The sequence below is a fragment of the Kogia breviceps genome, chromosome 10 (assembly GCF_026419965.1).
Source record: "Kogia breviceps isolate mKogBre1 chromosome 10, mKogBre1 haplotype 1, whole genome shotgun sequence".
NCBI lineage: Eukaryota > Metazoa > Chordata > Mammalia > Artiodactyla > Physeteridae > Kogia > Kogia breviceps.
In genome coordinates, this window is record NC_081319.1 from 21,674,382 (window position 1) to 21,699,476 (window position 25,095).

At 43.4% G+C, this 25,095-nt stretch overlaps 1 protein-coding gene across 2 annotated transcripts in view; it reads left to right on the plus strand.

Moving 5' to 3' along the window:
• The first annotated feature begins 2,405 nt into the window (after window positions 1-2,405).
• Window positions 2,406-25,095, plus strand: part of TAFA4 (TAFA chemokine like family member 4) — a 176,730-nt gene continuing 154,040 nt past the window's right edge. The window contains exon 1 of one of the 2 annotated variants that reach the window (XM_059076266.2): window positions 2,406-2,602. The gene's annotated coding sequence lies outside the window, so the exon portion shown is untranslated. Of the gene's footprint in view, window positions 2,694-25,095 lie in introns of both variants that reach the window. The other variant, XM_067043092.1, reaches the window with a different exon arrangement.

Genomic DNA, 25,095 nt, shown 5'->3' on the forward strand with positions numbered 1-25,095 from the left:
TCTCCAAATCTCCCCTTTTGATAAGGCCACTAGTCAGATTGGATTAGGGCCCACCCATATCACCTCATTTTAACTTGATTACCTCTGTGAAGACCCTGGCTCCAAGTAAGGTCACATTGCAAGGTACTGGGGGTTAGGATGTTAACATATGAATTTTGGGGACACAAACCCCTAACGATCCTAAGCATCCAGGATGGGAAAATATGATAGTAGGTTGAGCCACACAAAGTTGCTTGCATATTTTTCCCCACCAGGACAAGAAAACTTCAGTCCAGGGAAACTTAGACCCATGCAATACAGCAGGACTTAAGTAAACACACAGACCCATGCCAGAACCATGCTTGACACACAGTACTCGGTCAATCAGTATTTGGTGACTGAATGGCTGTAGAGTTCTTCCTAATGAGCTGTGCTCTCAGCTCTTCCAAGTCTTTGTTCCCAGGTTATCTTCTCAGTGAGAACTAGCCTGACCTCTGTATTTAAAAATCACGACCTCCTTGAGCTCATTTCCCTTTCTGCACTTTGTTTCTCTCTGTGACACACCTTCTCCCATACTCTGTACTTCACTTATGTATGGTTTTTATTGTCTGTCTTCCCTCACTAGAAGGTAAGCTCCATGGGAGGAGGAACTTTTACTGTTTCATTTGCTTCCGTTACTTCTGTATATACCAGCACCTGTTACAGTGCCTGACACAGAGTATGCCTTCAGTTGCGTTAGGTGAGTGAATGAATGCCGTCAGGAGAGACCTCTGGCATCTCCTGGCATGTAATTTCAGGCTTTCCTTGGATCTGCCCTGTCCTTCGTAGAATCTCAGCGTTGAGGGACTCCTCAAAGATCAAGCCCTGCCTCTGATGCTTGAATTCCCTCTTAGACTGGTGACATCTTGGTAATATGACTCTCTTTGGCTGCAGACCCCCAACCTTGAGACTAAAGGAGCAAACGACTGAAAAGGTTAAACGATACATAAAATCATATGGCGTGACGTGTGTGTTGTAGAACAAAGGCATGGGGAACAGAGGCAGGAAACCTGCAGTAGTTCACGCAGTAGGCTCAGAGAAGGGCAAATATATTCTGGAGTACTACTGGGGCAAGATGATGCATAATGATATGTCAGTGCTGAGTAAGAGGACCAGAAGATAAGGCAAACCAATGACAGTGAACCCCACAGTGATAGAGAGCAATGCTTCTCAAACTTTATGCAGATAATCACCTAGGGATCTTGTTAAAATGAAGATTCTGATTCTGGGTGGGGCCTGAAAGTCTTCATTCTTAACAAGTTCTCAGGGGATGCCTCTTCTGGATTACACTTTGAATATAAAAGAACATGGATTCTGCAACCAGACTTCCAGGTTCAAATTACAGTTACCACTGATAAACTGTGTGATCTTCAGTAAGTAATTTAATGTGTCTGTGCCTCAGTTTTCTTGTCTATAAAATGGAGATCAGATGAGGTAAATTCTGTAAAATGAATACTATTTAAGTGTCGCGGATTATTGCTGTTACTTGGGGAAGGGAGAGGGAAGAGGATTTGGTATGGGGTGTCAGGCAAAGAAGGCTTAGCTGTACTTTCCTTTTTTCTTTAAATTTTCTTTATTTATTTTTTATTTGTTTTATTTTTGGCTGCGTTGGGTCTTCGTTGCTGCACGCAGTCTTTCTCTAGTTGCCGGGAGCGGGAGCTACTCTTTGTTGCGGTGCTCGGGCTTCTCATTGCGGTGGCTTCTCTTGTTGCGGAGCACGGGCTCTAGGCGCACGGGCTTCATTAGTTGTGGCGCACAGGCTTAGTTGCTCCACGGCATGTGGGATCTTCCCGGACCAGGGCTCGAACCCGTGTCTCCTGCATTGGCAGGCGGATTCTTAACCACTGCGCCACCAGGGAAGCCCTTAGCTGTACTTTCATAATTTTTAAAATAAGAAAGTATTTAGGTAATAACTGTGCAGATTTCCCTCCTTTTCCTTGCAAGTAAGTTACATGAGAAGCTGGATTAGTTATGCATGTGCTGTGCACAGGGCTGCTAAGGAAACCTGTTTGCAAACTGCTTTGGGTCCTCCGATGGGGGCACCATGTGTGGAGATTGTTTTCGATTGGGAGCCGAACCCTAAATTCCTCTTGCTGAGGCAGGGCTCCGCGAGGCTCTCAGTTACTCAGAAAGAGGAGCTTTCCCCAGCATTCGGTGAGTGGTGGCCACAGCGAGGCGCTCGGGAGAGGCACTGCGAGTCCAGCGGTGGCAGCACCCTGACAGATCAGGGGTACGGGGCGGGGAGAGGGCCAGCCCACGTGGACCACCAGGCAGGGCGGGGGCGTGCGTAGCCAACCAGTCTGGCCAATCAGCGCGACCCGCGGCGGCCCGGCCCCTCCCCGCGGGTGAGCTCGCCAGGCTCTGCTCGGCACTGCTGGCTGCTCGCCATCCTGGACGGGGCGCACGGGTTGGTGCGGTGCTGTCGCCAGACCGGAGGAGTGGAGTCGAAGCTGCTGCTTCAGCAGACGTTGCTTCTCCAGATGCAGTTTCGGACTTGTCTTCAGAGAGACTTGGGGGCTTCCTTTCACAGCGAGCCTGCGGAGATCATGGGCCACTCCCGGGACATCTGCTAGGAGGCGGCATGGTGAGCGTCCTGCGGATCCGGTGCGGAGATTGGTGCCTCGCCCTGGGCGCGCAGTTCCGACTTGGCTGCCGGCTTTAGTCGAATAAGGAAGGTGGAAAGGGAAAGGAGGGGGTGGGAAGATGGAGTTGGGGTGGCTTTCGACCCCATGCTTAGTGCACGTCTCCTGGGCAGCAGCTGCCTCTCGGGCTGATACCTGCTTGACCGCTCGCCCGCTCATCCTGGCTCTCTGGAGTGCGGGAGTGACCTCCCGTGCGGTAGTTGCCGTGCACCCCGAAGTTGGAAGCGGCGCTGCGAAGTGGGGATTTGTGGCACGCTTCCAACTTCGGGGTTCGTGTACGCTATTCAGAGATCCTGGGGGTGCTCCATGGATGAGGGTAGAGATCACTTGATGGATAGATATGAGGAGGGGGAGGGCAAGCTCTTGTTTTGGAGAAGCCAGCCTTGGGGTTTCATCCCTTAGGGCTGAGCCGGCATCCCCATAAGGGTCTGCAGGAGGGAGCAGGTTAGCGTATACGTGAACCCTTGGTTGCTGGGCTCTTGCTCGAAGGACGCTCCGTGAGCCCCGGGCACGTCTTCCAGCTGCGAGCGCAATTCTTCCGCGCAAGTGGTGAATCGGAGCGGGTCTGGAAGTTCCGTCTCCTCCCACGTTAGGTACCTCGGATCTGTCCACCAAGCCGGCGTGTTTAGATTTCTTTCCCTCTTTTTCAATTTCGTCGGCTGTTGTTTTATTTGCCCTGTCAGTCCGTTCCTGGAAGAGGGAGGACATCTTTAACCCTAAGTTATGAGCTCATCCTCGGGGAGGATGAAGTGGAAAGTCTGATATCCCGCACCTAGGGAGGCAGCCCCAGCCAGACACGGTGCCACTGGTGCGTTTTTCTCCTGAATCAGTATCACTTAACGTTTGGGGGCTCCACGGACCTCTGTGAGAGCCTTAGCCAAGCTATGAGTCAACTTCTCAGCAAGATGTATATGCACAGGTTCATGGTTACTCGCTGAAACCTACCCATGTGCCCCGCACAGGATTTAAGGACCCCCCCCCCCCTTGGTGAAGCCTCTGTATCCCTGTACTCGGTTCCCCTTTAACTTTTCAACGGCTGTCCCTCCGAGAAGGGCAGGGTTGATATGATGTGACAGGCGATCCCGGTGTGTGGGAATGACATGTTCGAAGCCTCGGTATGATTCTTTCTGTAATATCCGTGGTCTGGGGATTGTCCACAACAACCCGAAGCCCCTACCTGTGGACCCAGATGCCCAAACTTCTGCGCATTGATGGCTTAGTTTTCTGATCATAGTGGCTCCCTCCAGGCCGCTTGCTGAGGGGCAGTGAGGTGAGGGCAATGTGTCTGTGTGTCTGAACCCAGTTCAGGCAGGGCCTGGATTTAAAAACCAACAAAAGTCTAAAATAATTTAAGAATGTCCATTTCCCAATATAATCTGCATTTTCCCCTCAGTCATTTGAGGACAGATGTGTGACTTGAATTCTTCAACAGTTCGTTGTGGGTTTTACAGTGAGGAGTATTTCTGCTAAGTTTGTAGTCGTAAATCAGTGTGGAAGCCCAACACTTCCTTTTGACTGGAAATCCAGATCTTAATAAGGCGGTGTGAGAGCAGTTTTCAGAATCGTTATGGCTCATGATGACTTATGTCCTCCCAAACTGACCGTGTGAGTTGGCATTGCTCATTTGTGCAAAAAGCTTTCTCTATCTGTGTAGACATTTCTTGATCAATATTCTCATAGCCCAAAGCTGGATTTCAAGGTTTTCTTCATCAGTTCTTCTGTCTAATTTTTCAGCTTTGGATGACTTTGCTCTCTTTCCTCTATACCATCTTAACTACCCTTTGAAATTTATTGTAAGGTTTTAAGTCACGATTTGATGTGGCCGGTTTTCCCCGTTAAAATATAAGAACATTGCTCTTCCCAGAAAAGCAGTGGCTGCCACTTCGTTTATTTTTGAATGACTAATTTTTTCACTTCTCCTCCAAACACACACACAAAACCCCTACAAATTATCTCAGCTTGATTACTGAATATTTTTCATTGGCGGCAACCTTTTCATATTTCTAGTACTAGACCGTTCTAGGTCACTTGAATTTCAATACTCTTTTTTGGCTCTTTTTAGAGAGGTGTTTTGTTTGATGACCTAGTTCCATTTAGACACACACACACACACACACACACACACACACACACACACACACACACACACTCTTTGCTTTGTCTCCCTACCTACTTTTCAGTGGCACGTAGCCTTTCTCTAATAGCTGCTTTTATCTGAACAGCTCATTTGTTGGTACACTTAATAAAATACTTTGTTATGTAAATGATGTGTTGGTGCATATCATATTAAAACTGCATTCACTGGAGATTAACCCATGGGTATGACATCATCACCAGCCAATCCTCTATCTGATTTGAACATGCATTGACAAAATCACATTATCATATTCAGCAAGGGTTTCTGTATTGCCTGTGATGAATCAGAAAAAGAGGGAAGTCCTTGGGCTCTTCCTAACTCTCAATTAATTGCCCAGTTGGAGAGTTTTGGGGATTTCTATACTCAGAAGCTTAACTTAATAATAAAATTCTCAGATTCCAGTTTTATAGATCTCTGTAGTATTTGCATAAGTACATTTCCCCTTATGCTTTCTTCCTCCTTGGGAGTTTTTCATCCTGCATTTTGGCACTGTTTCTTTATAGATATGGAGAGACATAATAATAAATGGACTAACCTTTTGATTTTTTTTTGTCCTTGAGATAGATGGAACATCTAGATGATGGACTTATTTGTTTGTGTACATGTGTGCATTTCATCACGTGCTGGATATAAATCTGCTAAGGATTAACAACATAACTACAAGTCCTGAAGCCAATCATAAATGGCTGGGAGATCGTAGTGTACTTTATCCTAATTTGTTGAGAAGATACAGGATTGAGGGCAGGAGGACAGGCAATAGGAAAAAGATGTCCACAAAGGGGTTGGTGCAGTGATCTTGGCTACTGTAATGACTTCATAATTATTTGTTTTGAAAACATTATTAGAGAAAGCTCATGTCCTTCCTAGGCAGCCCTTACTTATAGGCGTAGGCTTGAATGGTTGTGTGGAGTTGGGCTTCGTAATAACGGCCCACTCACATTGTGAACTCCAGCAACCCACCTCTCACAAGGTAATATTAACTTTGGCTTTCTGTGTATTTAATATCTATTGGGAAAATAAAAGCAACTCTTCTTGTTTTACAGTGGCCATTCAAGTTACACCCATTTTCCTCCATAAAGTCAGTTAAGAGGGTTCGTGTGTGTGTGTGTGTGTGTGTGTTTAACATTAAATTTAACTGTGCAATGTGGTTTAAAGAAAGATTCAAAGGCTCATAGAATTTTAAATCTGGAAAGTACCTCTGAGTTCAGTTTTCCAGAAGACCAAGGGTAGGAGGTATTGTGACTTGCATCCACCATGGGCATAGAATCCCAGGGTCCTTACTCCTAGCCCACTGCCTTTTCCAATGAAGACCTACAGGGAATGGCTGTTGTGATGTGCTAGGACCCTGCATTTCAGCTGTCTCCACGGAGGAGGCCCACAAACACTTCTTACATTACCAAGGCTCAGTCAGTTAGAGCATTATGCTAGTTGAACCCAGCTCAGGATTTGGTAACTGTAGGCACAGGTTAGTTTTGGTCACTCCCTGGTAGCTGTCATAGCATCTGCAGTTACAAAAGAGACATTTAGCTGGGAGGTGATGGTGGATGAGGATTGGGTAGGGTGACTAAATTTGGACCTATCTGAGCACAGGAAAAGACACAGATGATAAAAGGAGACATCATTTAAGGTCTGAGAACTCAGAACATTCATTTATTGTGTGATAGATTCTTCTTTCATACTTTGTACTTTCTAGTTGTTGTAAAACCGAACCAGTGATTTGTAATAAAACTCTTTTTTAGCATGGTTGTGAATATTGATAACGGTATCCTACCTTTGCTGAACGCTTAGTGTGTGCCATTAATAAATGGCTTATATAGATAAACTACTGAATTTCAAAGATGTCATGCATTTAAAATCAGGTTGAATCTTTTTTTTTGGCATTCTTTTTAATCCAAAAGATGTCAGGATCTTACAGTAGCAAGTCATTAGCATGAGCATAAATAATTTTAATCCAGAGATATGTAGTGTCAGATATTAGGAAGCTCTTGTTAATAAAATGCCAAATAAAAGGAAGATGCCGTATTTAGAAAGATAGTAAAGATGTGGATAATTTGTCTCCTTTTATGAGATTGTGCTTAGTATTGTTAGTGCAGAAGAGTAAAATATCCCTTTCAGAAAGATAGGAAGATGTCTTTGTATTTTTATAAAGTGAAGAGAACAGCAGGATTTTTAAAAAAATAAAAATACAGCATTGCAGGAAAAATAATCTATGTTGGCTTTGTTAGTGCTGTAATTTCATTCCAAACTAGAAAGCAGTTGAATGTTTCTGCAGCCTTTCACTTGTCTTAACTAAAGGTGGAACTGTCAAAAAGTAGACTTACTATTATTATTAGTTTTGTAACAAGCACGGTGTCTGCTTGAATTCTCTTAGTTTTGCATCTGTGCCATGTGTCCTAAAGTTTTCTCTGAAAATTCATTTCTTTTTTGTTGTTGTTGTTTTGTTTTTTGTTTTTGTTTTGTGGTACGCGGGCCTCTCACCGTTGTGGCCTCTCCCGTTGCGGAGCACAGGCTCCGGACGCGCAGGCTCAGCGGCCATGGCTCACGGGCCCAGCCGCTCCGCGGCATGTGGGATCTTCCCGGACCGGGGCACGAAGCCGTGTCCCCTGCATCGGCAGGCGGACTCTCAACCACTGCGCCACCAGGGAAGCCCCATGTTTTTTATTTCTTTATTCATTTTCATATCATCCTGTGCTTAATGAATCATTAAAATATTGATGTGTCCTTGTTATAACAAAGGTACTTCCTTGTGCCTCATTGAGCCTAACACTTCAGACTTTAGACACAGCTCCTAAAATAATCAAGGAAGGTTTCCAGCAAGGAAGAAACCTAAAGATCATCTAGGGCAGTGGTTCTCAACTGGGGGCAGTTTTGCTCCTCTGGGGACATTTGTCCGTGTCTGGAGTCATTTTTGGTGTTACAAGTTGGGGTGGGGTTAGGTGGGTCTCTAGTAAGTAGAGGCCAGGGATGCTGCTAAACGTCCTATAATGCACAGGGCGGCCCCTGCAGCAAAGAATATTCTAGCCCCAAATGTCAATAATGTTGAGGTTGAGAAGTGCTGCTGAAGTGCAACTTCTTGGGCCCAGAGTCATGAAATGGCTTATCCAGTGTCCCCAGCACCTTATTTCTGGCAGGGAACCCAGGTCTCTAAATACATAAGCCAGGATTCTTTTAATCACTCTAGGCTTCTGTTTTGTAGACTTCTCTGTTTCTCTCTCTCTTTTTCATAAATGTATAAAGGTAATACATGTTTGGGGTAGCAAATTTAAACACTACAGAAGGGTATAAAATGGAAAGAAAAATGAACCCAACCCTGACATTGAGACAATTCCTTTTCATATTTCAGTAAATTTATTTCCAATCCCCTCCTTCTGCTTTTATCCACATACAGACATTTAGACCAAATCATTTAGATAAATGGGGTCATACATCATTTCATCTGTGTCCTGTTTTGTTTACTTGGCAAAGGGCTACTGGAGGGCCCTTGGTGAACCCACAGCTGGGCAAGGAGGCTGACGTCTACGTGGTCAGGTGACATCCACGCTGTCAGGCAAAATCCCCTTGACTGTGGAGACCTCCTGTGCAGTGGTGACCATTTTACGTGCATTCGTATGAGACTCAGATAGGCTCTGGGGCCATTCTAGGAAGGATGATGAATCAGTGAAAAGAGCTCTATGCCATTCTTTTCTTTTTAAAAAGTATTTATTTGTTTGGTTGTGCGGGGTCTTAGTTGTGGCACGTGGGCTCCTTAGTTGCAGCATGCATGTGGGATCTAATTCCTTGGCCAGGGATCGAACCCAGGCCCCCTGCATTGGGAGTCCGGAGTCTTCATGACTGTACGTTATGCTATTTAAAAATTCATCTTAATGCATTCCCCTTTGCCAAAGACAGCAAGTTTCATGATATTAGTGTTGGAATGAGTCCTTGAGTTCTACCTTTTTTTTTTTTTTTTTTGGTGTCCAGTTTAAGATTTAAAGTACCTTGAAGGACAAAAAATATTTATACAAAGAGGTGTTTAATTGAGGCCCTCCAAAGAAAATATTATTGGGGTGAATTCTCTGTACGTATCAGTGGGGCAACAAATCACAGGGACCCCTCTATCGTGCCATCTTCCTTATTATTTAAATCATTTGGCAGCTCTTCCAGAAGCAACCAGATTATAATGTAAACATCTGTTACCTTTTCTCTGCTTTCAGAACTGATTATGCAAGCGGGCTTCACATCAGAGATACACAGCTTTCTTCATCTGTATTTTTGGATTAATTCCTTCTCTCTCTCTCTCTCTCTCTCTCTCTCTCTCACACATCCACACATCCACACATCCACACATCCACAGGCACAAATCAAAAGAGCCATAAAATTGGTTACCATGAGCCCAGTCCTCCCAGGATAAAACTCCCATCTTTTTTGTGCTCTGTCCTACTCTTTGCAGACCGTCGGGTCAGCTCAGGAGCACGGAGCTCCATTAAGCAAGCTGGGGGGTGGCTGTGAGTCTGTCCCTTGGTACCAGTCTCGTTCTCTACGTGTGCTGAATTCCCACCACCTCAAAGCCTAGGGCCTGATGATCAGCTAAGGAGATTTGGGAAACTGGTTAACATTTAAACATCCCCAATAAGGGCATGTAGGGGTAGGAGTGAGTGGGGTGTGGAAGGAGACGTTTAAATGGAGCTGGACATTGATAGCAAATGTCTCTTTCACTAGAGTGTTCTGCTGGTATTTGCCATCTTTACATTAGGGAATGTTTGTTAAATATTTGCTTTGTTGACCTTTCAAAAAAGTATGGTAGTAACAATGGCTATCATTTGTTGCATCAGGATGTCACTGGCTACTGTACTAAACATTTACAAAAATTGTGGTAAAATACAAATCACATAAAATTTACCTACTTAAACATTTTAAAATATACAGTTCAGTGGTATTCAGTCCATTCACATTGTTGGGCAGCCGTCACCACCATCTATCCACCGAAATCTTTTCAACTTGGAAACCTGAAACTCTGTACCCATTAAACAACAACTCCCCATTTCCCCTCCCTGCAGCCCCTGGCAGTTACAATTCTGTTTTGTATCTCCATGAATTGAGCTGCTCTGGCATCATACGTTATTTATCCTTTTGTGACTGGCTCATTTCACTTAGCGTGATGTCTTCAAGGTTCAACCATGTTGTAGTGCGTAACAGAATGTCTTTCCTTTTTAAGATTGGATCTAGTCCACTGTGCGTATACATCACATTTTGTTTATCCATTTATCCGTCCATGGACACTTGGGGAGCTTCCACCTTTTGGCTATTGGAAATAATGGCGCTATGCACCTGGGTGAACAAATATCTGTTGGAGTCTCTGCTTTCATTTCTTTTGGGTAAATACTCAGAAGTGGAATGGCTAGGTCGTGTGGTAATTATATTTTGAATTTTTGAGGACCCACCATCCTGTTTTCCATAGAGGCTGTATTATTTTAGTGCACTGTCTGATTTAATCCTCCTTCAAGCCCTACGAGGTAGCTACGGTCATCATCTTTATCCTGTGCATGAGAAAAGCGAGGCACGTTGGCCTGAAGGCACACGAGTAGCTTGTGAAAGAGCCATGAGTTGAACCCAGGCAGTGCGGTAAAGCCAAAGCTCTCAGTAGAGTATGCATTCTTCCAATTCAGGAAAGATTGACTGGACTCCTCCTGTTATGGCCCAGGAAGAATGGGGAATAAGAGCTAAGTAACAAAACATGTTGATTCCAAAGAGAAGCTCTAAACGTCCTCATCCTGCCACACGGAAGAGTTTGAGTGAGACATGGGTCAAATACTCATTGAGAAATTGATCTTTGATCAAAATAGTAAGAAGCCAGTAAATACACAGTGTGGTTGTTTTGGCTGTTAATATTAGTGAGTGCTGTCTCAAGTCCTCTGGCAATTAGTAACCAGGCAGCCTACGTTTTTATAAAATGCCACGCCGATTTTGTTACTCATTGGATGGAGGTGGTGGGTAGTGGTGGGCTGAGACAGTACAAGGAAATAATCAAGATCAGGATAAGCCTTAGGTCAGATCTGAGTGATGCTTGAGTTTTTACTTTACAGAGACAGTGTGCAGAGGACATGGGCATGTTTTTCCCCACCGAAAACACAGCTTAATGGAGTTACTGCAAAAGAAGGCACATATAGTCACTTTAGAGAATTAACAACTGATCAGTTTTGTGGTGCCCGGGTCCTTTATAAGCACCCCATGTTTATTCATTATTGTGATTACACAGCGTAAGCAGCTCGGCTTGATGTGATGAGCCAAAGCAAGATGTGAAGACATTTAAGTGTACTTGAAATTAACGTCTGCACCAATAGGTATCTGATGGGATGTTCTAATTGGATTCTAAAAGCCTAGAAATAAGGCTCTGTTTAGGTGAGGGGGTGGTCCTCCTGGAATCCTCAGTTGGATGTGTGTAGTTCATCTGCAGGGTTTCTGTGTTGTTTGAAAGGAAACTGGTAATGTTGGAACACATCAGCTCCACGTTTTTCATGGGGGAGTCAGGGGAGTAGAGAGTACAGTAAGCTTTGCCACTGAAACTGGTCTACCATACTGGGTTACCCTTTTATGATGGGGCAGCAGGTTCTAGTGTTCTTGATAGCAGAGGGGGGACAGCTCGTCCTGACATATACACGACCAAAGTTCACTAATCCTCCTACAGAAGTATTAATCAGGAAAGGAAAATACTCTTCAAGTCTGCAAGTTAAGGTCACCCTGAGGAAAAGGGCTGGCAAGATTCCTGGAAGACTCATTTCTTCAAGACATTTTGATTCCGAATTGACTCTCTTCACATTTACAAAAGACTTGGGATCCCAGGTGTAAACTCAGCTTCTGGTTTGATGTGCAAATATTTCTGAACCATAACATAAATAGACATGAACTTAAAAGCCGTTGACTACCTCTGTATATGAGTTTCAGTGCCTTCATTTACTTAGAGGTAAATGATGAGGGGAGATGGATATCAGGTTTATGTTGATTGCAGGTTTGTTTTTGTCCTCTGCAAATTTTGGATTTTTAAAAGTCTATTTCGGGCTTCCCTGGTGGCGCAGTGGTTGAGAATCCGCCTGCCGATGCAGGAGACACGGGTTCGTGCCCTGGTCCGGGAAGATCCCACATGCCGCGGAGCAACTAAGCCCGTGAGCCATGGCCGCTGAGCCTGTGCGTCCGGAGCCTGCGCTCCGCAACGGGAGAGGCCACAACAGTGAGAGGCCCGCATACCGCAAAAAAAAAAAAAAAAAAAAAAAAAGTCTATTTCATGTTACCAATCTTTCTTGCTATGCTGGTCCCCCAGTTCCGGTATTATTGCAATTCTTAATATTATCACTTAGAACAGTGCATAAGAATGACGTGGAGGGCTTTATTAAGATACAGATTCCCAGGCTCACCCCCCAGAGCTGCTGGTTCAGCAAGTTTGGGATGCAGCCTGAGAATCTGCATTTCTGACAAGTTCCCACAGACCTCTGATGCTACCAAGCCTCAGACCACACTTGGCTTCACACCTCCTTTTACAGTTCATTTTTCAGAGTTAGCATTTTTAACACAAAGATTTTCAGAAAACAAGGCTATGTTGATTTGGTGTTGAGTTTCACGTTTTGTAATACATTGATAAGCTTGTCTAAATAGAATGATTCTGAAGATGGATTTGAGTTCCTGAGCCCAATATACACGTTGGATGTTGGTTAGATCGGTGTTATGGATGAGAAACTGAGGTTGATTATGTCACTAAATTTCTTTTAGAGCATAAGATGCATTTTCTGTAGTTGAGGACTTTTAAACTAAGAATTGGATAGTTCTTCAAATGGATTTTGAGGAAGGTTTGCTGAACGGAGCCCGTAACTAGCATATTGCCTTCTTCTGTCATCTGGCTGATGTCTCTATTGAGTAGGGAAAAAATCTGGCTTCGAATTCCATATACTTTTGAGTCTGACTTAAACTGTAATCCTGTCGGCAGGTGACATACAGGAATTTCGTTTTTGTTCCCGCGTAGTTAAGATTCAGCAGATGTTAAAAGCCGATGTGGATTTAAGGTTTCACCCATTCTGGGAATAATTGAAGATTTAGTCTGGACCAGAAGATGGAGTTGTAGATAGAGTTATAGGACTTCAGGGGGTATGGAAAGTTTTTGCACAGATGCCTTGCTTCTCGTGTTCTCCTGCCACTTGGAGGAAGAAGTTATCTTCCGTGTTGTTTGCTTAAATGAAAAGCTTTTGGTGGATTTGACTTTGTCTTGCACTATTTAAAAACATGTGAAGTTTGCAAACTGAAGTCTCTTCTGAATAAAAGACACATGAAAGGGGCTTGATTTAAAAAAAAATCTTTAGTCATTTTTAAAAACTGAGGTTTTGTGAGATTTTTTGCAGATAGCCTGGCTTACAGAAATGTGTGGGTGTTGGCAGGAAGGAGGAGAGAGCTGGCAACCACCAAGAAGAGTGGATGGGCCGGGTCAAAGGCATTTAACCTCCTCTGTCTCCAGAGCCGTGTTTTGATTACGTAGCTGGTTTGTGGAAGTGTGGTGCTTGCTGTAAGGCTGTGGCATGTTGCATATGACTAGATTTGTACTAACATTTTCTTGGGACCCATCAGTCAGTGTTGTCCCTTCGACAGGTTTTTACTTTGGTCGTCTCTGCCCAACTGTCAAGACGCTACAGCTCTCCTCCTTGGCTGCCTGCCACTTTGCCCTTTGTCCGCCTCGGCACTCGACTGCAGACGGTTAGAAGATGAGGCTTCCAAGCTGAGTGGCAGGTGAGGGCACAGTGGAAGATAGCTTACATGGAAGACTAAACAGCAGAAGCCTCCAAACAACAAAATGGCCCGATTTTTTTTTTTTGAAGAACAAATATCCACTTAGGAAAAACACATGGCATTTGATTTACTGTAGAGCCTGATGCACGTAGACTGTGTCCTCTGCTGGCTGGGAATGGCTGGTCAGTGTTATTGCAGGTGCTAGCATTGAGTCACATGGACAAGGATGCCACTTGTGGTCATACAGGATCATAGTGACTTTGTGGAAGCCCCGCTGGTAACACACGAGTTCTAAAACAGTAAAAGTAAAATTAGAGGAAGATGAAAAGTACAGATCACCTTTAAGAATCTCTCTAACGCCTTTCTATTCTTCACTCCCGAATTCTATTAAGAGTTTGGCTTATATTTTTCTGCACATATTTAAAATAGTTAATATGCATTATCCAAATGTGAAGAGAAAGTGTACTGATGATGTCCTAGTAGACTCTCTTTGACCATTTGAAATTGATTTGTCTATGCTCACTGATCAACAGGAGTAGGAAGCATATCTGGCATTTAACTTTATTTAAAATTTATCATGTGGAAACATTAAAATAGATTAACCTGCTCTACTTACGTTATTTAAATTCTGCATGTTTATGAAAGATATAATGCTGTGTGTGAATTTTTTTGCTTAAATAGTAACATACGGTTCATCTGGTTCAATAATTTGCAATGTTCACTTCTCATTGTCTTTGAGGTCTATCCATGTTGATACATACATAGCGCTTGTCCATTTCTCTAACTGCCATTAATGTTCCATTATGAATGTACTACATTTTAATTAGCTCTTCTGCTGCAGATGGGCATTCATATTTTTTTCCAATTTTTTTCTATTACAGAGAGTATCATGAGAACATTCTTGAACAAATTCGTACTTGACATTAACTGAGACCCAGTGTTTACTGTTTAAAGCCCTCTCATAGTTACACATCTCTTTGTAGTCATGTGCACGTGTTTTTCTGGAGTAGAAGTGGAACTGCCAGGTCAGAGGGTATGTTTTAGAGCATCACGTTGCTTAAGGGTGAATCTGGAAAATGTGGGGATGCAGAAAGCCTGTTTCCTCATTATGTTCTCTTGGAATTAAGATGTACAAACTCCTATTTGTAGTGAGGGGTATGGACCTAGAGTCTGTCATACAGAATGAAGTAAGTCAGAAACAGGAAAACAAATACCGTATGCTAACACATATATATGGAATCTAAAAAAAAAAAAAAAAAAAAAAAGGTTCTGAAGAACCCTAGGGGCAGGACAAGAATAAAGACACAGACATAGAGAATGGAATTGAGGACACGGGGAGGGTAAGCTGGGATGAAGTGAGAGAGTGGCATGGACATATATACACTACCAAACGTAGGGTAGAAAGCTAGTGGGAAGCAGCTGCATAGCACAGGGAGATCAGCTCGGTGCTTTGTGACCACCTAGAGGGGTGGGATAGGGAGGGTGGGAGGGAGACGCAAGAGGGGGAGGGGATATGGGGATATATGTGTACGTATAGCTGATTCACTTTGTTATACAGCAGAAACTAACCTCCATTGTAAAGCAATGATACTCCAATAAAGATGTTAAAAAATAATAAAAGAGAAAAAAAAAGATGTACAAACTCAGAACAGGTCAGGTCCTGGACTTTATAGATGAACAATTTTATAATTTCCAGTAGAAGTTTCTGTGATGAGGGAAGTGTTTTAAGGTCCATGGTGTCAGCTATCATAGCCACTAAGTGACTGCTGAGCACTTGAAATGTGGCTATTGTGACCAAGAATCTGAATTTTAAATTGTATTTAATTTTAATTAATTTAACTTTAAATTGAAATAGCCACGTGTGTTGAGTGGCTCTCATTTTGGACAGTACAAGCGGGAGGTAGTCACCACCCTAGAAGTACAGCTACTGTTTTACTTCTGTCCCAAAATGTTTTAGAAGGTGACTCATGCAGAGATGGAAGTGTAGTCTGTTTTGTTCAATAAGAGGCTTAAGACCTTTTAACTGAAAATAAAGAGATGAAGAATCTAATGAAGACAAGGTGCTGCCGTTAAGATTTATCAGGCATTTTCTTCCCTTGTTTAGAGACCGTTGTCTGCTCTGCCTGGTTAGGCGGCCTGGTGGGAGCTGCATAGATCTACTGGGGCAGTTCGTAAAGTGAATTGATGGCTATGTAAATACAGCCATTAACCTTAAGCACTTCGGACAGCTCCTTGGGCGCTGCGGTTCTCTTGCCCTTGAAAATGTCAATTGATGGATGCCAGGATATTTTAAAAAATGTTTTTTCTTTTCCTCTAACTGGTTGAAGCAGTGGACCTTGCAAGTCACAGCCGAAGGAACCAGTGAAATTGAGGGCCTACTAGGTGTTGGGAATTCTGTTCTTGCAGAGGGATATTCTGAAGGTTTACTATTGATCTATAAGAAGTAGGACTGTGTATGTACATCTTATTTTTAAAAATACACAAATTGAGGTTAAAGGAAGTTTATGGAAAACCTGCTATTAAGCAAATGGTATCTTCTGCTTCTGGAATTTTGTATGGATTTTAAGATTAGGCATGCTTTGCCATTAGAACAATATCTTCTCTTTCTTCTCTTGAAAGACAGTTTTTGCAGTAGATTGAGTGGAGGTGATGGAGACAGACAGATGATAAATAAGATTCCCATGTTGAAAATGCATTTGGTTGTAGGAAAAGCCGAAGCTGTATTAGAGGTAGTGTCAAAACACGATGGTTGCCGGTGTCTTGATTTTCAGTATGATGTCATCTGAGACCCTTATTTACTTTCCTGTAATGACACTGGCCATCCATCTTTTCCCCTAGAAGGCGCTAAACTTATTCCTTCTTCAGTGGCTCTGTACTTACCTTGGCATGTACATGCCCTATTTTTTTTTTCCTTTGCTTTTCTGGTCAGCTCCTTCTCATCTTTTAAGTCTCCAATGTAACTTCGAGTACTTAGGTCTTTTACCTACTTGGAGCAACAGCAGTCTGCCCTGTATAAAGCATTGGTGTGTGTTTCCAGTTGCTATTAGGTGGAAATCCTTGGAAAACTGCAGCTCAGTGTTTCAGGGTGCATTGTCATTATTCCTGAAGTTCTGCCAGAAGCCATGTTCCTTCTGCCAAGTTGTAGTGACCTGCCATCAGGCTGGGCATTGGAGTGAAAAACTCAGAGGTGTTGAATTCAGAGTCTGGGTTTCTGCCTTCTCATCCCATCTTATGTAAATGCCATTGTTTCTCTGAACTCTTAGTCTTTTCCACATTGACACACAGGGGCAGAAGGCTTTAATTCTGTTCTTGGGTTCAGTGAGATAGAAACACCTATGGTTTTTATCAATAAATATCACCGAAGACGAAACCTAAAAGTTTAAACCACAGAACACCTTAGTCTCATGGTAAGTGCAGTCGTGGTAGTATTTACATCTGAAATCTTTTATTATGTTACCATGATAAGGAAATATGCAATACTGAGCAATCTGAGAAGAAATGTCCAAACTGAGAAGATATACATATAGTGGTGAACGCTGCCTTTCGGGGTGTTGGAATGCAGTCTTCTGGGAGGTTTCCCGAGGTGATGAAAGGCACCGTGTTGGAGAATCTACCTGTCTTTCATTTAATTGTTGATGGTCTTACATACAAAATGGACATATACAATACAGGCTTGTGGAAGAGATGCTACTTGCCTACATCTTTCCCCCTTCCTTCATCATGGAACCCTGATTTCTAGCCAGGCACATGCTTCATGGAATCAGGACTGTGTTTTACAGCCTCTTTCACCAAGTGAGATAAACGTAGAAGTATTGGGTGGTATTTCTGGGGTGTCTTCGTAAAATTGCGAGGGGAGCCCTTCCTGGATCTCTTAAATCCTGTAATGTGATGTAGTAGTTGGTACTGCAGCAGCCATCTTGGACTATGAGGTGACCTTGAGAATGAAAGGCACATGGCTGAAGAGAAAAATGTAAGTAGCCTGAGGCTCTGATGTGTGGACCTGAGGTACCTGCCTTGGCCTGCTTACCATTTGACTTAATTTTTGTAAAAGAGCAAGCCTTTATTTTTTATGTCATTGTTACATGCAGTGAGACGAAATGATACAGGTGCAATGCAGTGACAAGTAAGGTTAGAACTACCCTTAATGAGTTCATAATGCAGTAGAGGGATTTATAGTTTGTCAATCCAGAACACCCTTTCAAGTTATGTATAGACATAGCTTTGGTTCTGGAAAATCTGATTGATGGGAAGCCTACCCTATACAACAGATTTGGAAAAGGAGGAATGGATACTACACAGATAGGTCGTGAGAGCCATTTCTGGGGAGAGTCACTCAGAGATACTCTGTGGTTTAAGGGCAAGAAGTGAAGAAAACAGCCAAGTCTATTAAAAGCCATCAGAGACTTCTCCAAACTGCCAATATTGAAGTTAGTTACAACTCATTCTCAAATAAACTGAAGCCTTGTCCGTTTGACGTGTTTTGACAGGAAATATATATTTACTGCCTCACATGATTCCAATTGCTGAGTTCTGCTCCACAGTATTTCATAAATGATTAACATTAGACAGAGCCGGTAGGAACCTCGCACATTTTCTTAAACAGCATTCCACAAGAAAGAATTTCTCAAGAAATTCACAATCACAAGGTATTTACTGTTTCCAAAAGTACACATTCATGCTGGTAGATTTTGAACTTGTCTGTCAAAAATAGCTCTTGCTTTTGCAAATGGATAAGTAGTCACTTAAAATCTAAGGAGGTGAGCAGATAAATTCAGCATATCTTGATCAATGCAGTATTTATTGAATGAGGATCGGACTTTCTCTTATAAGTTTCTTTCTTTCTCCATGTATTTCTCAAATGCTTATTTTGCATAAGGTGGTGGGCTGGGTATGATTCTTGATTCTAATATGGATTTCATACTCAACGAGCTTTCAGGGTAGTAGGGGAGATTTAGCTACAGTGGAGCTAGAAGGAAGGATATTCCATGTGGAGGAAATAAACCTATTGAAGTTTCAGAGATGGGAAAATTCATCTTCCGTCACCCTTCGACAGTTAAACTTTCTTATCAGCCAGTTAGCACCTCAATTATTTTCTGTTGGTACCTTTCCAACAACAGCCTTAAATGTTTACACTATGAAGATACACTAATGACTTGAAAACAAAAAAAGGACTCTATAGTTGGTTGGGTTTTAAGCAAGAACTAACCTGAGGGCAGAATAAACATTCCAGGAAAAAAAAAAAATGGACAGTTTTTACAATGAAACTAAAGAAGCTAACTCTTAATATTTGCCCATGATAGTTTGAGACTGCATTGTTTTTTTGTGGCTAAGATCTTCTCATAATGCTCTAGTTGTCACTGGGTCAGAAATCAGAGTTTAGACACATGCTGTGGCTTTATAAAGTCAGAATTTGGAGCCAAGGAGCTCCTGATGGTGGGTATTTGAGGACAGCGTCTAAGTGAGGAAAGATTAGGAGCGTAGGTAACTTCAGTTACCTACTACCTACCTACCTAGGCAGCATCAGTGGCGAAGATGGAAATTAGCTACTAGAGCCGGGATCAGCAAACTTTTTCTGTACATGGCCATGTAGTAAATATTTTAGCCTTTGTGGGCCACATGGCCTCTGTTACAACTATTCAGCTCTGCCGCTGTAGCAGGAACAGAGCCAGAGACAATATGTAAATGAGTGAGCAAGGCTATGTTCCAATAACATTCTATTTATGAACACTGCAATTTGAATTTCATTTAATTTTCATGTGTCAAGAAATATTATCCTTTTGATTTCCCTCAACCATTTAAAGATGTAAAAACCATTCTGAGTTTCCATGTTTTAAAAAACAGGCAGTGGGCTGGCTTTGGTCCTTGGGCAGAGTTTTTTTCAGCCTGGGATAGAATAAAGGCCCCTCTGACTTCCCTCCATAGCTAAGCTGTGTGCTGTTCACAGTCTAGTGGTTTCCAAATTTCAGTCTTTGCACGCTGCCTTTGAGAGATTTTGGGTTTTATTTTTACCATATTTTTCCATATTTTTATTGAAATGGCCTTACATTCAGTCTCATCTTGAACAATTATATATTAATGAAATAAGGCTAAATGAACCACTGCTTAAATATTAATTACTAAAATGGAACATAAAATCACATCACATACTATACTGACTCAGTACCTTTTGTTAATTTTTTAAAATTGAGGTGTAACTTCTAATAAAGTACCCAAATCTTAACCATTTAGAGCTTAGTGAATTTGCACATATGTACTCTTGGGTGGCACCCCGCAGGCCTGCAAGCCTTGTGGTTGCCCAGCCCTGAGACTGAAGAAAGAGCCCCGAGACAGCGACAGAGACATCAATGGACACCCCATTATTGGACAAGGGATCTTAAGCAAAACGTTCTGGAGCAAATATGCCGCCATTGATAGCAGACATTAGGCAGGACATGGCAGCAGTCTTCTCTGCTCAAGAGAGAGAGGCTGCCATTTATAGAGGGAATTGAGTCCGATTGGCTCATCAGTTACCAGGGAAACCAGCATCTGGGGCAGGGGGCCCACAGGTAGGCGGTTACTGATGAAGCTGTATAATTCAGAGGACTGGATAGTCACGTGAATGAAGCAGGGCCTGGTTGAGCAGAGGAGGTACAGAGGGCAGCCAACCTGAATGGCCTGGCCATGCACATACACCCTCATGAAATCACTACCCCAACAGACTGCAAAATTCCAGCTCCCAGATGGGTCCCTTATACCTCCTCCTAGCCGTAGCCACCCCCCTTAGGTGACCTCTAGTTCACCTCTGCCAGCAGAATTTAATTTTCCCTCTTCTGTAGCTTCATATAAATGGAAACATACAGCATGTATTCGTTCCCGTCTGAGTTTTTTGGTCTGCTATTTTTTTTTTTTTTTTTTTTTTTTTTTGTGGTACGCGGACCTCTCACCACTGTGGCCTCTCCTGTTGCGGAGCACAGGCTCCGGACGCACAGGCTCAGTGGCCATGGCTCACGGGCCCAGCTGCTGCGCGGCATGTGGGATCTTCCCGGACCGGGGTACGAACCCGTGTCCCCTGCATCGGCAGGCGGATTCTCAACCACTGCGCCACCAGGGAAGCCCTTTTGCTCTGCCTTATGTCTGCTGTTGCACATAGTGGTAGTTCTTCTTCACTGTGTAGTAGTCATTGTATTAACAAGCCAATCCGAGGGACTTCCCTGGTGGTGCGGTGGTTAAGAATCCGCCTGCCAATGCAGGGGACACGGGCTCAGTCCCTGGTCTGGGAGGATCCCACATGCCGTGGACCAGCTAAACCCGTGCGCCACAACTACTGAGCCTGCGAGCCCCACCTACTGAGCCCATGTGCCACAACTACTGAAGCGCACACGGCCTAGAGCCCGCAACAAGAGAAGCCAGCACAATGGGAAGCACGTGCACCACAACGAAGAGTAGCCCCCCTGCTCGGCACAACTAGAGAAAGCCCGCGCACAGCAACGAAGACCCCAAGCAGCCAAAAAAAAAAAAAAGCCATTCTACTCATCCATTCTAGTGTTGAACATTTGGGTTTTTTCTAGCCTATGCATTAGGCTGCTGTGAACACTCTCATCCTGTTTTTGGTTGACATACACCTTCGTTTCTGTAGCATATCCTCATGTTTTTCAGACTGGGTGTTTGAGCCAGAGCTGTTTTTTTTGCCAGAATTGTTACAAAAATAAAAATAAAACACAGTTAACACTTAAGTAGCACTTATCCTGTGCAAAACACTGTTTTGAATGCTTTGGCTCTATCAGCCTTTCTTAATGGGGTGAGTAGGATTATTGTCTCCTTTTTACAGATGAGGAAACAGGAACAGAGTGATGGAGCATTTGGCCAGGGTCACCGGCTAGTAACTTAAAGAGCTTGAATGTCTTTCCGTCTCTCTCTGTCTTTCCACCTCTCTCTGTCTCTCCCTGAGAATGACTTTCAAGCATCGATCAGAGTAATTACGTTGATTTCTCCAAATGGTTGTCATTGTGTGGGACCCCATGCCAGAGAGCGGGTGAGTGAGAAAGAGCACTGTAGGTTGATCTTCAGCACTCCTGAATTGAGCTGGAATATGAACCCAGGAGGTATGGCTCCAAAGGCTCCACTCTTAATTATTCGGCATAAATAGAACAAGCTTCATCTTGGTCAGCTTTTCCTTGTCCCTTCCAACAAATCTTTCCCCCTCTTCCTGGGCTCTTTGTCACCCCAGGTGGCAGGGCTACCCCTCACCCCCACGATGCCCTCTGTTCTCTTTCTGGTTGGCAAGCCTTGTTGGGCTGTGCCACCCAGCCACCATGTGTAAAGAGGCAGAGCTGGGTGGCCTTTCGGAAACTGGCCTCTGGAGTCACTTGCCTGGACCTTGCCTGAACCTTGCCTTCAGTCCTAACTATCTGTGCAACCCTTTCAGGTGTCCTCATCCATAAAATGGAGAAAATATCACGTGAGCATTAGATGGGAAATGTGTATACAGCTCCCAGCATGGTGTTGGACACACAGGAAATTTTCATTAGATAGAATCAGCCGCTGTGTTTATTACTGGATTGGCCAAAAAGTTCATTCGGGTTTTTTTTCCAGAAGCTGTTGCGAAAAACCCAAAGGACATTTTTGGCCAACCCAATATTTATTTTAATTGTTATTCAAAATGAGTGTCCTCGGGGCTGTTTCAACGAATGACTGGGCAGCTGAAAGTCTTCCCATATTAATTCCTCCAGGACATACAATTCCTTAATAACCCCAAGAGCTGGGTAAATACTTTGAACGCACAAAGCGAGATCCACAAGTGGTTTAACATCCACCCAGAGGAAAATATCTGAGAACTCAGAGTCTTTGCCTTCGACTTTGTTCATCTCCAGTGGTTTCCTGAAGCCAAGAGAGGGTATTTGTAGGGCTTTCCTGTTTTCAGGCTCTAACAGAAGAACAAGTGAGTTTGAACTCTTGGGGCTTGAAAGAACAGCCATGAATCCGAGAGCCCTTGAACGGAGCCAGCAGCACCTTGGTCCCTGGGTTTTTAGTTCAACCCATTATTAATTCTCTCAGAATGCAGGGGCACACACAGATGAGTAAGAGTTGATTTAACGGCGTCCTGCTTGCTTGGTCAGCTGGTTCCCAACACTTTGAAAAGACAGCGGGATGGGGGTGGGGGAAACCAGGGGTGTTCATTGTGCAGGAAAAAGGAAAACCGAATAAATATACTGCAGCTCATCCCTTTTCGCCTTGTCGCTACTGTTTTGCATTGAATTCGTGGTCAGTAGTTAAGTCAGGCGTGTTTTGTTTTGGTGGTGTCCTTGAGCTGCTGCAATCTTTTAATCACCCCCCCCCCCACTTTCTTTTGATCTACTCTTCGGCAGGCAAATAAAAAGACCCAGATTTGATTCGATGGAAGGGGGATTTGAGTTTGCAGGTCTTTTCTGATGTTTCATGATTAAAGGGGCTTTGTCAGGTGAAGGAAAGCAAATTGGCTTGTATACCCTTTAGGAGAGGGCTTCTCTTTAATGTCTCGGGAAGTGGGAAACAGACCGTGGGGAAAATAATAGAATGGCAATAATGGAATAAAGATGCAGGAAATATTCTGCGAGCCTGGACCAAAAGAATGAAGGAGAGCGATCAGTGATTGGCTCGAACGTAGCAGATGAAACATTGATCCAAGAGAGCTTGCGGGAGGAGAGTGATGCCTTGGAGGTGAGGTGCGGGGAATTGAAATGATTTCACAGCTCTTGGGCTGATGAGCTGGGTGCTAGAGCCCTCGGCGTGGGTAACAAACATATCACTACTAATAAGGGTTTTGAGCCAAGGCGCCCCCATCTGCTGACACATACATCCCAACATAAAGACACCCTCCCCAGGAAGGTTTGTGGCATTCTATTTTTCTGTTTCACCTTGTCTGACAGAGTGGTATAAATTAAGCCATCTTCCTTCCCTATCCCCCATCTGCTACCCCAGGATTACAGGTGAACTTGTATTTCTGGGTCTCCCCTGTTGATTGGTTCTCTGGTTTATTTACAAGCCGTGCAGCAGGTGGGGTTGTCCAGCACATAGAAGACTTTCAAATATTTGTTGAACAGATGATTCGTTTTGCGGATTCTCCTGTGCTGGAGACGTGCTCGATATTAGGTGATCCTCCTCTGAGGGTCTAGCTTCCAGCTGCAGTTTGGTTTGTGTGTGTGGCTTTGGACAAACCATGGGACCTCTCTCACAGCTTCTGTTTCTTCAGCTGTGAAACAGAGTTGCTCATACCTTTCACCTAGGGTGGATGTGAGGTACAAATGACCTAGCACGGCGACCTCATCCAGCACAGTGTCTGACACATAATGCCTCTGTTATTGTCCCCTTTCTTTTTACTCTCTCAGTCCAAAATCCACAGGGAATGTTAATCTTAAAAAAAAAAAAAAAAAAGCATTTGGTTCTAATCAGACAGGACCTCTTAATTGTTGACGTTTTGTCTTTGTCTTATGAGAAAATGATGGAGGCGTGGACGAAAGCAGCAAGAAATCTCCAAGCCAACTCTTTAAGCCAGAGAAATACTTAAGAATTCTCAACCCATCACCCATCTATAGAACTTTGATAGTTATAAGCAGAATTTATTCAACATTCATTTATTCAATAAATTTGAATGCCCAGGCTTCCCCATGGAGACATTCGTTTTATTCCTTCCTGTGGACTAGCTCAGTGATTCTCAAACTTTAGGGCTAAGGACTCTTCTACAGGGTTGTACACAAAAATATTTTACATGATTTTTCAGAGAGTAAATCTGACTATATGTGAGTTTTCTTTTACTCACTTAACCACCAAATCCCACGTACAATCAGATTCCATTGTCCTCATCTCATAGGTTTGTCGTGATAAAACATCTTTAAAAGGGTAACTTAATGCTTGGTACCTAATCGTTTGGTGAACATCAACTCTTACCTCCCCTTAAATTACTAAGCATGTAAAAAAGATCTGATGACAGTTTTTGCCTGAAATATTTGCTCCGTTTAATTTCACATTCCCCAAAAGGGTTTCATTCTGGTCTAACTAACTCAGTATAAGTGAACTGTATCCCTTCTCTGGTTGTAAGTCATATACTTTTGTTAATGAAACATAAGGTCAAAGTAACAATTTTAGCAGCCATTTTGTATTCCTCATTTTAAAGTGAAAGTCCATAAGGCATTTATGAGCAATTTTTTTTTTTTTTTTTTGGTGGTACGTGGGCCTCTCACTGTTGTGGCCTCTACCGTTGCAGAGCACAGGCTCCGGACGCGCAGGCTCAGCGGCCATGGCTCACGGGCCCAGCTGCTCTGCGGCATGTGGGATCTTCCCGGACCGGGGCACGAACCCGTGTTCCCTGCATCGGCAGGCGGACTCTCAACTACCGCGCCACCAGGAAAGCCCCTATGAGCAATCTTTACCCGGGTGATACAAGAGAGCAGTGTTTCTTATTTCCTGTAGTTGTCTACTTCTATTTTTAGACCCAAGCTTCGTATTAATATTTTGCATTTACCTCTAGAGAATTTAATTTTGTTAGCATTTAACGGAGTGGGTAGCGGCGTATTGGAATTTTTTCAACTTTGCTTCCAA